Below are 16,174 nucleotides of genomic sequence, written 5' to 3' on the forward strand. Positions count from 1 at the left end.
TGTTGCTAGATTTGTTTTAACTTGTCGAAGTTTCATGTAGAACCGAGATACCGAGTCTGATCGGAACGTCTCGGGAGGAGGTCTATTCCTTCGTTGACCGTGAGAGCTTGTCATGGGCTAAGTTGGGACTCCCCTGCAGGGATTTGAACTTTCGAAAGCCGTGCCCGCGGTTATGGGCAGATGGGAATTTGTTAATGTCCGGTTGTAGATAACTCGAACCTTAACTTAATTAAAATGAATCAACAGTGTGAGTTACCGTGATGGTCTCTTCTCGGCGGAGTCCAGGAAGTGAACATGGTGTTGGAGTAATGCTTGCCGCAGGATGTCCTCTAGTTACTCGTTCGCGCTTTGCCTCCTCTTCTCGCTCTCTTTTGCGAACAGGTTAGCCACCATATATGCTAGTCACTTGCCGCAGCTCCACATATTTTCCTTGCCTTACCTAATAAGCTGAAATAGTCTTGATCGCGAGGGTGCGAGATTGCTGAGTCCCCGTGGCTCATAGATTACTTCCAAACCAGATGCAGGGCCTGATGACTCCGTTCCAGATGACGCGCTTGAGCTCAAGTGGGAGTTCGATGAGGACTCACGCCGATACTACGTGTCTTTCCCTGATGATCAGTAGTGGTGCCGAGTTGGGGCGATCGGGACCGTGTCTCATGTTGGGTTATCTTTTAGTTTGACGCCGTAGTCGGGCCATGAGTGTTTGATTGTTGTAGTGCTATTTATGTACTTTGATTGACATGGCGAGTGTAAGCCAACTATGTATCTCCCCTTTTATTATCTATATTACATGGGATGTTGTGAAGACTGCCTAACTTGCGACATTTCTTTCAATGCGGTTATGTCTATAAGTCGTGCCTCGACACGTAGGAGCTATAGCCGCATCGAGGGCGTTACATGTCCCCACCTGGTGGCCCCGCAGACCCTGATTCCAACTCCATAAATACCTATTTTTCTAGAAAAAATCAAGGAGAAAGAATTATCGCGATCCACGAGATGGAGCCGCCGTCACCTCCTATTCTTCATCGGGAGGCTAGATCTGGAGTCCGTTTGGGGCTCCGGAGAGGGGTATCTTCGTTGTTCGTCATCACCCACCCTTCTCCATCGCCAATTCCATGATGCTCCCCACCGGGAGTGAGTAATTCCTTCGTAGGCTTGCTAGTCGATGAGGAGTTGGATGAGATTCATCATGTAATCGAGTTAGCTTTGTTAGGGCTTGATCCCTAGTATCCACTATGTTCTTAGATTGATGTTGCTATGACTTTGCCATGCTTAATGCTTGTCACTTTGGGCCCGGGTGCCATGATTTCAGATCTGAACCGTTTATGTTATCACCATTATATCCATGTTCTAGATCCGATCTTGCAAGTTATCACTGGTGCGCATCGGTCCTAAACAACGGTTTTTAACCCCTTTCCGTGATGGCATTTGGAACCGTCGCCAAGTGAGTGTGGGCGATAGGGGTGTGAGGGAGTCCTGGACTAAGGGGTCCTTGGTCATCCGGTCTGTTATCCATGGGCCAGACTGATGGGCCGTGAAGAGATGAAGACCGAAGACTACATCGTGTCCGGATTGGACTCTACTTGGCGTGGAAGACAAGCTTGGCGACCGAAGATTCCTTTTCATGTAACCGACTCCCTGTAAACCCTAGATCTCCTCGGTGTCTATATAAACCGAAGGGGATAGTCCGGAAAGGACAACACACATATAGTCATTACCATATTCATAGGCTAGACTTCTAGGGTTTAGCCATTACGATCTCATGGTAGATCAACTCTTGTAATACTCATATTCATCAAGATCAATCAAGCAGGAAGTAGGGTATTACCTCCATAGAGAGGGCCCGAACTTGGGTAAACATCACGTCCCCTGTCTCCTGTTACCATCGATCCTAGACGCACAGTTCGGGACCCCCTACCCGAGATCCACCGGTTTTGACAACGACATTGGTGCTTTCATTGTGAGTTCCACTATGCCATCGATAGAAGGCTCGATGGACCCTTCGATCATCAGTAATGACGTTGTCCAGGGAGAAACCTTTCTCCCTAGACAGATCTTCGTATTCGTCAGCTTCGTACTATGGGCCAACTCATTTGGCCATCTGGAGTAGATCGACAGCTACGCCCCTGGCCATCAGGTCAGATTCGGAAGCCTGAATTACGTCGCGAACGTCCGTGGAGATTTGATCTTCGATGGATTCGAGACTGCGGCAACCGCTCTCCATCGCCTCGATGAACATGGCTTAAACCTGTCATCGGGCCGCATCCAGGAGATAGCTCCTGTAACAGCTCTGGCCTTGAATCTGGAGCAGATCAAGTCGCCCGAAGACGGGAATCTCAACCCCATCACGGGGGCTACCGATTCTGCGGCGCTGGAGCCGCACGCAGATTCCACTTCATACGATATCCACATCAACGGAACCTCGGACTCACCTCCGATGTCGAACTTCGAACCCTGCGAGCCTGCGTATACCGAACTCGGTCGGTTATCGATCCTCAAGTTCAGCGCCGCAGATGTCTTCCAACACTCGCCCATGGGTGACATAGTAAACTCGCTAAAAAAACCTATCACTGGCAAGCGACCCGTCACCAAACCATGTTTGGGTCGAACTTTCTGCGGACGATGGAGAATTTTGTTTCCCACCCGCCGCCCACTTCGTAGCCACTGTTGAAGACCTAACCAACACACCCGACCCCTGCTCCGAAGACATCGATGGTGTGGACGACGATGAGGGGCAAGGCCAGAGCTTACTACCCGTTCGACACGGGATGACCACTTCCTGGTATGACATGTGTATGATAGACACACCTTACGGCATTCTTGACGATGACAAGGAGGATCCGGTCGTGAATAAACTTCCTGGTACACATCCCGGACACCGGCACCATAGGTCACATCGCCCAAGAGAAAACACTGCCAACACCAGAAAAGACGATACTCCGGACAACAAAGACCCCGTGGAGGTAGAATCCGAGCGGAATGAATAGGAAGTCGGGCAAGACAACTCTGGTGAACAGACCACATATGGGGACTTGGAGGACTTGGAGGCAACGAAGATTTTATCATGCCCAAGGAACCTCTCGAGCAGGAGCGCTTTAAACGCCGGCTTATAGCCACTGCAAGGAGCCTAAGAAAGAAGCAGCTACAGCTTCAAGCAAGCCAAGATTTGCTCAATGATAGATGGACCGAGGTCTTGGCCGCCGAAGAATACGACCCTAGCAGCCCAGTCAAAAGCCACCCCAAGAATAGGCGGCTCCATCAATACGATCGCAGGGCGATACCACCATCGAACAATGCGGCGGGCCGACCACAGTTCAGTCCAGACAAAGCAGCAGCCCAAGAAGAGCACCATACCAACCCATTCGGCCGTCAAAACAAAACAGCTCGGGGGAATACCTGCGATATCAACCAATACATGGAGGGAAGAGAAGGACGCACACGATCGACGTACAGATCACATACCCTGACCGACGATGATGGTCGCCTATTCGGACGCTATAAAGACGACCATGCCCGGACCAAACACCGTAAACGGAACCCACCGGAGGTGCTTCATAGTGTGGCCCAACATAGAGGAGCTGCACACCCTCGTTGCTTCACTAACAAAGTAATGGAGCATGCATTTCTAGACGGGTTTAAACCCATCAACATCGAATCATACGATGGAACAACAGATCTCGCGGTATGGATCGAGGATTACCTCCTCCATATTCACATGGCCCGTGGAGACGACCTCCACACCATTAAATACCTACCTCTCAAGCTTAAAGGGCCAGCTCGGTACTGGCTAAATAGTTTGCCAGAAAATTCCATTGGCAGCTGGGAAGATTTGGAAGACGCCTTTCGAGACAACTTCCAGGGAACATATGTCCGACCATTATACGCCGATGACTTAAGTCACATTGTCCAGGAGCCTGGCGAGTCAGCCAGGGAGCTCTGGACCAGGTTCTTAGTAAAAAAGAACCAAATTGTCGACTGTCCGGATGCAGAATCCCTTGCGGCCTTTAGACATAGCGTCTGGGATGAATGGCTAGCGCGTCACCTCGGCCAGGAAGGACCCAAATCCATGGAGGCCCTTACCGCTCTAATGACCCGCTTCTGTGTTGGAGAAGACAACTAGCTTGCTCGTAAAAGCAGCGACGCCAGCAGCCCGGGCACCTCCGAAATCCGAGATGCCAACGGCAAGCCACGACGAACCGAACACAACAGTCGCAGTAATATACACGACACAGCGGCGAATGCCGGATTTCAAAATCCGAAGCCCGGTCAACGAAAGAAGCCACTAAAGGCAAACCAGGATGGACCATCCACCCTTGACAGGATATTGGACCGACCTTGTCAGATTCATGGTCACCCTGATATGCCAGCTAATCATACCAACCGAAACTGTTGGGTCTTCAAGCAGGCAGGCAAGCTTAACACTGACCACAAGGGGAGGAGGCCACCAGGCGATAAAGACGACGGATCGGCTCGACAGCAGAACGCCAGGGGCCAGGAACAGTTCCCCTCCGATGTTCGACCACTCCCGGAACACAAGTAGCGGTTCGTCTTCCACCACCCACATAATGCATTGGCAAAATTCGCACCACGCGCACTCAATATGCAAAGCAGGAGTGTGAAGAGGACATTTCTTTTACTAACCCGAATTCGGAGTTCTCCAAGGGCCTTTGCAGATCTGCGACGTAGTGTGACCGACACTGCGGAGTTCTTTCGAGCCGAAGAATGGAGCTCCGCGGAGAAGCTGTTCTAGTCGCAATATTGCGCGCCAGAACATCCGGTGCCCTTCAGCGATCAACTGAAATAGCTGGTCGAGCTGCCTAGGGTGGACGAACTGGCCATGAAAGATATGATAGTCCAGCTGTGGCCAGCCGAAGCTATTCCCAGCAGCTACTTCAGCCTCGTGAAGAAGCTGGTGGATGCCTATCCTCGGCTGGATGTCATCAAGCGGTCCGTCTTCATCGAGGCCGCGCGTATGGCCTTCTCTTATTGCAAGGTCTGGTGGGCGAAGCTGGACGCTGTCAAGCTAGCGACCGGGGGGCCGCCGGAGGGCAAGGTGTACCGCACACCTGAGCGATACTTCGGCGATGTCTTAGAGGGGCCCCACATTGTTGCGGATCATTGTGGGAAGGACACCATCTTTGAATGAATGTATTCGAGCTTCCTCTTGCTTGTATGATGAAATAAAATGTTTATGCAATATAATGCTTGTTATGTTTTTAATTTTTTACATCCTGTGCGGCCGTCTTGAATAAAATCTAAGGGTTAACCAGTCATCGTCTTCTTCCCCCATGTAGGTAGTACGGGGGTGTTCGGGATGGAATCTAAACAATCTTGATCCAATTAGATGGTCCTTGAAGGAGTTGTTTAGCACAACGAACCAGGCAACCAGACTATGCGGCTGTAACACCCTCACTTAGCCATAGGAGTGCGACAATAAAAACATGGGCGCAACCCCTAGTATCCGAACTAGAGTGCTATAAGCATCTGATTGGGAAGTACCAATCCTTTGCGTAATGCGGAAGAAATCTCCAACGATTTGCAACCTCCGAACAGCTGACCGGCTCTCGCCGCATCATGATAGTCAGTTTTCGGCTTTCTCTACTGAGGTGCTCCTTTGGATAAACCAAGGCACAATTGCAGTAGTTCTCCCTTTACTACCTTAGCAGATGTAGCGGAACGCAAGGTAGCAAGCACAGGAGCCAGGCAACCCAACTATTGACCAAAGACATGATTCAAAGCCAATGCATATAATGCTAAATTCGGGGTGCCGAACTATACTTATAAAAAGTGTTCGGACTTTTGTTGTCGTAATGTGGGGGTGCTATGAAGCCCCTGGAAAGCATCGAGAGTACCGAAGTGTACGGGTGCTACCTGATAGGATTATCCACAGGGGAGCTGAAAAGAAAGAAAGAAAAAAACAGAAAAGGTACAAAAAGCTAGAGTCCTTCAGCTCCAGCCGCAAACTGCTCTCATTGTAATTTAATTAGTACGTCAAGGCGTATTGGTACATGTAGTGCAATAAGCAACATGCTATTTGACATGCCGAAACCAAGGGAGAGCTGCATATGGGTCCTAAAAAACAGGTAAAATTATCGTTAACGGAATCACCTAAAAAGTCCCCCATATGTCTGCATTTCTCGCCGTCTTGGTGAGTTTATCCTTCAGGAGGACCGATGACCAGGCCATCTGATGGTGCCTGTGGGATTGAGACCTGAAAAGGAAACAAGTAAAAAATGAAAGTATATGTGTATCCGACGTCGGTTGAGCCGTACTACGGACCAGAAGCTAGCCATGCCTCCGTCGACGCCCATGGGATTTTGAGCGTGTAGTTATGTACACGCGGTATGAATGCGACCATTTGATCGGAACTGTGACGGAGGCTGAATTGCTAGTCGAGATCCTAACGAGCCGAGCTCTACTGCTGCAGAGTAGTTCGGACCCTCTTAACGGTGTCCCTGGGCTTGGCAGCCGAGTTAAGGTTCTGCTTGAGAAGGCCGCTATGTACTTCTGCCGCTAAGGCAGCTGTGTGCTCTTCTGTACGAAGGGAGCATTCCGTATTTCCGTTGACTGTTATGACACTGCGTGGACCGGGCATCTTGAGCTTGAGATAAGCATAGTGTGGTACTGCATTGAATCAAGCGAACGCAGTTCGTCTGAGCAGTGCGTGATAGCCGATGCGAAAGGGGACGATATCGAAGATTAACTCCTCGCTTCAGAAGTTGTCCGGAGATCCGAAGACAACCTCGAGTGTGATTGAGGCCTTACACGGGCCTCTACGCCTGGTATGACTCCTTTAAAGTTAGTCCTTGTAGGCTTGATCCTTGATGGGTTAATGCCCATTTTTCACGCTGTATCCTAATAGAGCAGATTAAGGCTGCTACCTCCATCCATAAGGACGCGAGTCAGGTGGAACCCATCGATTATTGGGTCTAAGACTAGTGCGGCTGAGCCACCATGTCGGATACTGGTCGTATGATCCCAGCGATCAAAAGTGATCGGGCATGACGACCATGGATTAAATTTTGGGGCGACTGGCTCTATCGCGTAGACGTCCCTTAGTGCACGCTTGCCCTCCCTCTTGGGGATGTGGGTAGCATATATCATGTTCACTGTTTTGACCTGAGTGGGAAACTTCTTCTGTCCCCCTGTGTTCGGTTGCTGGGGCTCTTCGTCATCGTCCTCGCTTTGCAACCCCTTTTACCTATTCTCGACGTTTAATTTGCCGGTCTATTTAAAAACCCAGTAATCTCTATTTGTATGATTGGGTGGCTTGTCTGGGGTGCCATGAATCTGGCACGGACGATCGAGTATGCGGTCTAAGCTGGATGGGCCTGAATTGTTCTAATGGAACAACTTCTTCCGCTGACCAGACTTAGGGCCCCTGAATCCGGCATTGACTGTCGTGTCCTCGGTGTTATCACTTTTGTTTCAATGCTTGTATCTGTTGCGTCGAGACTTGTCTTTGCTAGTTTTAGCTTCAGGGGTGCCGACGTCGCTTGCCTTGTTTTTGCTACGGGCCAACAAATTGTCCTCGCCCGCACAAAAGCGGGTCATGAGTGCCCTGAGGGCTGCCATGGATTTTGGTTTTTCTTGGCCGAGGTGGCGAGCGAGCCATTCATCGCGGATGCTGTGTTTGAAGGCTGCTAGGGCTTCGGCATCCGGACAATCGACGATTTGGTTCTTTTTAGTTAAGAACCTAGTCCAGAATTTCCTGGCGGACTCTCCGGGCTCTTGAACTATATGGCTTAAGTCATCAGCGTCCGGAGGTCGAACGTATGTACCTTGGAAGTTATCGAGGAAAGCCTCTTCCAAGTCCTCCCACTGCCAATGGAATTTGCAGGCAGACTGTTGAGCCAGTGCCGAGCTGGTCCCTTGAGTATTCAAGGGAGGTATTTGATGGCATGGAGGTCATCGCCGCGGGCCATATGAATGTGGAGAATGAAGTCTTCGATCCATATCACGGGGTCCATGGTTCCATCGTATGATTCTATATTCACGGGTTTGAACCCTTCTGGGAATTCATGATCCAGGACCTCATCTGTGAAGCAATGAGGGTGTGCGGCGCCTCTGTGTCGGGCCGTATCGCGACGTAGCTCTGATGGAGTCCGTGTGCGGTTTTCGGCCCGCGCGTGACTAAGTTTGTCACGTACGAATAGGTGGCCGTCGTCGCGTGTCGAGGCACGCCCTCGCAATCCTAGATTGATCTAGTGTGTCCTAGTTTATTGTTCAGGGGTTGCCAGAGGTCATATGTATGCCCATGGGCTAGTTTACCTCAGCCTGTGCGTTGAGGCGGGGCTGGCTGGATGTTCGACGTGAGTTGCCATTTTGTCTCGACCATGTGGTGGTCGGTCAGCCGCATTGTACGATGGAGGTATGTAGTTCGGCGCCTCCTCGTCAAACTGAGGTAGCAATTTGCACTTTGGGTAGCTTTTGGTTGGGCGCTTGAGGCCGTACTCTTCGGCTGCTAGGACATCGGTACATTTATCATTAAGCAGATCTTGGTCAGCTTGAAGCTGCTGCTGCTTCTTTTTCAGGCTCCTTGCAGTGGCAATTAGCTAGCGCTTGAAGCGCTCCTGCTCAAGAGGTTCCTCAGGCATGATGAAATCCTCGGTGCCGAGGCTCACCTCGTCCTCGGAGAGCGGAAGGTAGTTATCGTCCTCTGAATCTTCATGTGTGGCCTGTTTACCGGGGCTAACCGTACCGACTTCCCGTTCATCTTGTTCATTAACTGTATCGACGGGGTCTTCGTTGTCTTCGGCACCTTCTGGAGTGTTGTCTTCTCCCGTGCCAGTACTGCTGTCTTTACTGTGGCATGACTTAGAGCGGCGTCGCTGACGCTGGCGCTTGGACTGTATTTCAGAAGGTTTATCCTCAGCTAGATCTTCCTTCTCCTCGCTGCTGTTCTCCTTTGGTGCATCCACCATGTATACATCATACGAGGAAGTGGCCGTCCGGCGTCCGATGAACAACGGGTTCTGGACCTCTTCTTCTCCGGCATCGTCGTCCATACCGTCAATTTCCTCGGAGTCGTAGTCAAGTTCGTCTGTCAAATCCTCGACCGTGGCTATGAAGTGGGTGGCGGGTGGGAAGCGAAATTCTCCACCGCCAGCCCCTAGTTCGAGCCGGATATAGTTCGGCTGTGGGTCCTCTGTCGAGGACATGTTTTTTAACGATTTTAGAACATCGCCCAAAGGCGAGCGCTACAAGATGTCTGCGGCGCTGAATTCGAAGATCGATAAACGATCAAGCTCGGCGTCCGCGGCCTCATGTGGTTCGGAACTTATGGCCGGAGACGAGTCTGGAGTTCCGCTGTTAGAGGCGTCATGAGAGGTTAAGTCTATATGTGGCTCCAACGTCATGGAATATGTGGCCTCCGTGGTGGGGTTGATCCTCCCGTCCTTGGGTGGCACGGCTTGCTGCGGATCTAGGCCAAGAACGGTTACAGGAGCAATCTTCTGGATGCAGCCTGATGACAGATTTAGGTCCTGATCATCGGGGCGACCGGGAGCGGCTACCGCGGTCTCGAATCCAGCGAAGATCAAGTCTCCACGGGTATCTGAAACGTAGTTCAAGCTCCCAAATTTGACCTGATGGCCAGGGGCGTAGCTTTCGATCTGCTCCAGATGGCCAAGCGAATTGGCCATCAGTGCAAAGCCGTCGAACATGAAGATCTATCCGGGGAGGAAAGTTTCTCCTTGGACATCGTCATTATGGACGATTGAAGGGGCCATCAAACCTTTTGGCGACAACACAGTGGAACTCTCAAGGAAAGCACCAATGTTGGTGTCAAAACTGGTGGATCTCGGGTAGGGGGTCCCTAACTGTGCGTCTAAGGTCGATGGTAACAGGAGACAAGGGACACGATGTTTACCCAGGTTCGGGCCCTCTCTATGGAGGTAATAACCTACGTCCTGCTCGACTGATATTGATGAATATGAGTATTACAAGAGTTGATCTACCTCAAGATCGTAATGGCTAAACCCTAGAGGTCTAGCTTGTATGGCTAGGATAATGACCCTCCTATCCGGACTAAGTCCTTCGGTTTATATAGACACGGGAGGACCTAGGGTTACACAAGGTCGGTTATAGAGGAAGGGATCTACATATCCAGTCGCCAAGCTTGCCTTCCATGCCAAGGAGAGTCCTATCAGGACACGGGTGCAGTCTTCGGTCTTTGTATCTTCATAGCCCATCAGTCCGGCCCATGGCTAACAGGCCGGACGCCCGAGGACCCCTTTGTCCCGGACTCCCTCACTCCTGACGCAGAAGTTTTGACTTTCCTCTCCTCAAATTTCACGATTTTTTTAGGATCACGCGGGTATATTGGGATCGTTCCGATATTTTTGTGACGAGAACATTGTTCTTGGTGCCTCCTGACATTTAGGGGTTGTAGCAGTGTCCCAGGGAGTTGAGCTCCAAGGTGTTGTGGTCACAACTTTATCGTTGCAGTTCTGGAATACCCGAGTTCGCCGACATTCAAAATCTCTTTTATGCAGTTGTTGGTGAGATAACGTTGACGCCACGCAGTACTGGGGCGGGAGTTCAGGAGTATTGCCATAACTCGTATAACGGATGCTTTTTGAAGGTTGAGGTACACGATTTCCGGAGTTTTCCTGGTTATGTGTTGACGGATGGATACAGTTGGAGGGTAGGGCTTGTTAGTTGTGTGATATATATTGTGCCTCCCTCTATCCCCAACACCAGATTGCATAACCAGAAAGTTTCGGGAGTTTATTGGTGGGAATTCAAGTATCACGTAGGATATCTTTCCGACAGATGCATGATATGAGATTGGGGTTCGACATCTAGTGGTCCGCCTGTCCACGATTGGTTTTACAGTGGTCTTGTTGTGCCTTAAAGAGTCCTTGGCTATCCTGACTTGGGGACGCTTCATATGTCATGTGCATTACCTTGTATATGATGGTGCTGTACGATCGAGCCCGTGCGGGCCCCACCATGAAATTTTAGACGAAATCTCTATCATATGTTTGTTTCTGGCTTATTCTGCAAGCCAATCCTTTGTTTTCTTTTATTTGTGGTATTCGAGTTGCTTCGATGTCAAGTGTTGATTCCATACCTTTTCCTAAGCAGTGTTCTCATATTTCTACGGGAGTACTAATCCTTCTTGATCATTGAGATTGTCATGCCAATTCTTTTCTAACTGGCATGCTGCTCTTCAAGTGGATCCGATCATTTTCAACATCCGCAAGATCAATTCTAAGTTCTCTCAACTGTGTTTGTTTCTTCCGACCCAAGTTGTCTTTGTATTCCCCGCCCTCCCACCCTTTTCTTCAAGGACTCATATTTCTTAATCAAGTATACATCTTATGGAGGTGAAGACCCTTCATGCTTTTCTTTCAATGTTCTTATCCGGTGATTGTCATGAAGATGGTCAGAAGTATCAAGTTCATCATTCTTCATTCTCTTTCTTCTCCGGTGGTCTAAAATCAAGCTTCTTTGTTGATCATATCTCATTCCTCTCGTTTCACATGATTTCCATGTTGGAAGTTCTTATCTAAGCATCTCTTAATCATCCACCGCTTGCTATTTATGTTATCTGGAGTGCTGAAGATATCTCAGGAGATTCGTGTTTTCATTCCTAATCCGGTCAAGATATCTCAAGGTTGTTATCTCTTTTGAGGAATTTAATTCAACCGACGCAATCTCTCTTTCAAACCGGTCAATGGAGTATCTTTTGAGTGGGCCCTAAACCACAAGTCTTTTTCTAGGATTTTACCCGACTCTTCTAATTTTTTCCCGAAGCTATTCCCAAATTCTTTTCAAAAGTTTGACGTATGAATGATTTATCATTAGTCAAATGTCTTTCTCCAAGATCTTTCAAATTCTTCTCATCATTGGTTCAACCTTTCTAATTTTCATTCCGGAGTGCCTCAACAAATTCATTGTGGTGTTTCTCGTCGCCATTCTCGGATTTTGAAGACCAAGGAAGAGTTCCTCTTAAATCCTTACCCGTTTTTCCAAAGATGTGTAGTTCAAGCTTGATGCCATCCTCTCATAATATTTTTATTGTGAGAATTCTTTTCTCCCATCCGGAGCAATTCAAGAGTCTTTTCAGTCCGATTCTCCAAAGGCAATCATTTCGGGTTTATTCATAGCTTTCATCCCTCATTCTCGAATTCTTCCGGTGCATCATTCAAGTACTCTCTAATTATCTTGTGATCTCTTCGTTCACTTGTATCTAAATTCTCTCGAGTATCTTTGTTCAATTTACAATTCTTCCTAGTGATTCGTGCTTTTTCCTTCGTGTGTTTCAAGTTCTTACGGCGGTTTGTTCAAGATTCCTCTTCCTATATTCTCATATTAACGTATTCGTTGTTTCAATCCTACCGGTGGTTTGTTCAAGTTTTTCCCAAGATTACGCTATATCTCTCCTTAATCCTTTCCAATGAGAATGAGTAGTATGCCAAATCCATTGTGTGTCATCAATTTAATTGATGAAGGATAAGCATAATGTAATTCTTATTCTTGTTTCATCAAGTAAATTCAACTCCTTATTCCAGAGATTCATCAAAATTCTCGGTTTCAATTGTTCATCTTTCTTTTCCGGAGTTCCAAGTTTTTCTCGATTATATCACGATGAAGCTCCTTCTAAATCATTGCAAGGCTTCATCTTGTTCTTTTCAACTTCCTTTCGTTTGATCATTCTTTTATTATCAGAGTTCTCACGAAGGCTCTACATGGTGGTTCGTCAAGGATTCTTTTCATTCTCCAATTGTTCTTCAAGATTTCTCTCAAAGTTATGATCCACCAAGCTATACTCTAAAATAAACATGGTGCTTAACACATGTTTTGTTTTGAGGAGTTCAAGTATTCTTCATCCTGCATTTCGAAGTGAAATTCTTTCTACCTTATCTTTTGAGGTGGTATTAAGTCAATCTTGACAATTTCTTTTGTGTTTCATGATTCGCAAGATGTTAAGAATGAGATATTTTAAACACATCATTTTCTCTTTGTTCAGGAGATGCTTTGCAACCTATCAACATCTTCATTGGAGTTATCTTGGGTTATATTTCACCTAAAGCCTAGCCTAAGGATGTTGCGATTGTGGTGCTTATCAATGATCCAATCTTCTCCTTCCTATCTCGGTGAAGAAGTTTTTCATCTCCTTGTTCCTGATCAATCATTGTTTTCGGTGGCAGAATTTCACCTCATTTTTGAGATGTTTTCCATAAGCCCACTACAAGCTTATACTTTCATTGTTGATAATCCAACAACTCTGTTCTAGCATTTCTTGTAAGCGTGCTCTTCCAAGATCTTGTTTCCCTCTGTTCATTCCATTCCATTCTTTCATTTCTTCCGAAGGCATTGTGATGTTGCTCTCTTCGTCCCATCATTTTGCTTTGCCAAGATCACGTTATTTCCTTTGCTTATCCATTCAATAGGAGTGTCATGCCCTCTTTTCAAGTTCTCTCATCTTATCAAGTTTTGCCTCCCTTCTCAACCGGAGTGCTGTCTGAAATCTTTCTTACCCATTGTGCCATTCTTTCAATAGTTCCGCAGGCGGTGTGTTGTTGATTTCATCAAGTATACTCTCATCTTGTCAAGTTCATGTTCAATTCCATCCATTTACAGTCAGAGTGCTTCCCAAATTATATCATTCTTATTCCTTCTCTATCTTGTTTTAGCCGGAGTGTTGTGTCTATCATTACTCTTCTAACCGGAGTCTCATCCAAGTGCTTTCATTTTGCCAAGTTCATATTCCATGCCTTCCATTTCCAACTGGAGTGTTGTCATAATTGATCTTGATTGTTCCTTGTACATCTCGTTTCAACCAGAGTGCTTGCATGTACTTCTTGTCCATTGCAACCCTTTTCTTATGTCTTTCAACCTACAAGGTTCTAGTAATGTTCCTTGTTCCTCTTTTCTAACGGAGTGTTTTCAACTTTGTTCATCTTCATTGTATTCTTCTTTCAATTTGTTCAACCTCGCAATGTTCTTTGGTTTCAATCATTTTTCAAAGAAGCAACTTAGTTTTACTTCTTCTCTTCCTATTCCGTTTTTCTCTGGTGCCATCCTTAGATCTCGGGACGAGATTCTCTTGTAGTGGTGGAGTGTTGTAACGCCCCGAGACCGTTGCGCCAGGTGTTTTCCAGTTATTCGCTGTCATTGCCATGTCTTTTCTTGCATGTTGCATCTTGGCATGTCATCATGTGCATTGCATCATCATGTTTCCAAAACTTGCATCCGTCCAGATCTCCCAATTCTTTCCGTTGTCCGTTCTAGGCCCAAACACACTTGCATGCGCCCACGGCACCTCTGAAATATTATTTTATAAGTGGCGTAAAAATGTTCTTGGAATGGGTTCAAAGTTGGCATGTGGTGTTGTTATGTTGTTAGTAAGCCGCCTGCCAAGTTTCATCGCATTCGGAGTTCGTTTGATGCCCCAACTGATAACTATAGCGGCAGTATAGCCGGTCTTTTCGTCGGATGTTTTCAGTCTCTGGAAACCATGCCGGGCTGCTTCTCTCCCCTCTCTTCTCAGCCCATCTCTCTCTAGCACAGCCCACCTGCAGCCAACCTACCCCCCTCGCGTCCGGAACTGTCCGATCGGCATCGGAGGGTCCAGAAAACCCCCCTAGACCCAAACCCTGGCAAAATCTGCTATATATAGACACCCTAGTCCATTTTCGGACTAATCCTAGTCCAAAACCCTACCCCTAGCCACCCCTAACCCTCAGCCGCCACCACCTCCCACCTCTGCCTCATTTTTCGCGCCAGCCAAGTCCTCTGCCGCCACTTGTCGCGCCTCCATTAGCCCTGTCGCCACCTGACCGCGCCCTTCTCCAACCCGCGCGCGCCACGCGTCCCGGCCGACCTCCCACCACCGCGAGCCCACCAGGACCCAGATCGGGCCCTGGGAAGCCTGCTAGAGCCCATGCGTGCCACCGTCCGCCCGATCCCGCGACCTCGCCATCCGCTCCGTCCACCCGCAACCTCCCCGCCGGCCAGAGTTCGCCGAAGACGAACCCCGCGTTGCCGGAGGTCATCGAGCCTCCGTCCAGGCAGTACCCCGCACCTCCTCTTCTCCTCCCTTCTCCCATGCTCTCCCTCTCCTCTAAGCTCTACGCCACCGCCATTTTTGCAGGATCCGCTGCCGAGCTCATCGCCGGCCTCCTCGGCCTCGTCCGTCGCCGGATCTGGGGACCCCACGCCCGGATCCACCTGTTCCCTTCCACCTCCAGGGTCCCTTGTGCCCCGACATTGCTGGAATCCAGCTGCAGCCACTCGTCCTCGTCGGGAGGAGGACGACGCCATCCGCGTCGCTGGCCCCGTCCACGCAGGCAGGCGGCGTCCTGCGCGAGACCCAGCGCTTTAGCCGGCCTCCTCTGCTTCCGACCGGGCCAGGCCCATGGTGAGATGCCCCCCAGCGCCTGCCACTGTTTTGGCCCGTAACCAGTTTCGGCCCGATGTGTTTTTTTCCTGCTGTGAATTTGTCTATTTTCCACAGGAACGTCTGTTTTACTGAAAAACCCTCCATGTTCATGCATATAATAACTCATGAACCGTGCATCATATTAAAATTGTTTATATATGTAAAATGCTTAGAATTTCATCTAGTTCCATAATATGCCACTTTCATCCATATTAAAAATGTTTAAAATGATGGTTGTGTTTATTTTGCATAATCCCAAGTTAAAATGATTTATTTCATAACTTAAAAACCGTAGCTCCAAATTTAATAAACTCTATATGTAAATGTGGTAGAAAAAATGCCTAGTTTAACATGGTGCACTCATCTTGCATGTTTAAAAACTCTAAAATATGGTTTAGGGCAGAACAGTACCATATCCAAAGTATGCACATGGGGATTTTCCGAATTTGTTGGTTGTTGTTTCCGGCCTCTTTTAAACTTGCCTAAATAGTTAGCTTACTTATGCTTCACCTCTTGCCATGTTTAACAACATTAATACTGTTGGGTACATAACCGAGAGAGAACTTACTAATTGAATGTGGTGTTTCGTCAATATGCAACTCATTGCCTATTGAGATCCACTTAATTTGTAGTATTGTTTGTTGCACTTTGCCATGCCAAGCCTCTTTAAACCGGACATGGATCATACTTGTTTGTGCATCATGCCATGTTCATATGATGGTTGTTACCATGTTGTTTGCTTCTTTCCGGTGTTGCTTCTTCTTGATAGTTCCGGTAACG

This window comes from Triticum aestivum, chromosome 4A (genome assembly GCF_018294505.1).
Source record: "Triticum aestivum cultivar Chinese Spring chromosome 4A, IWGSC CS RefSeq v2.1, whole genome shotgun sequence".
NCBI lineage: Eukaryota > Viridiplantae > Streptophyta > Magnoliopsida > Poales > Poaceae > Triticum > Triticum aestivum.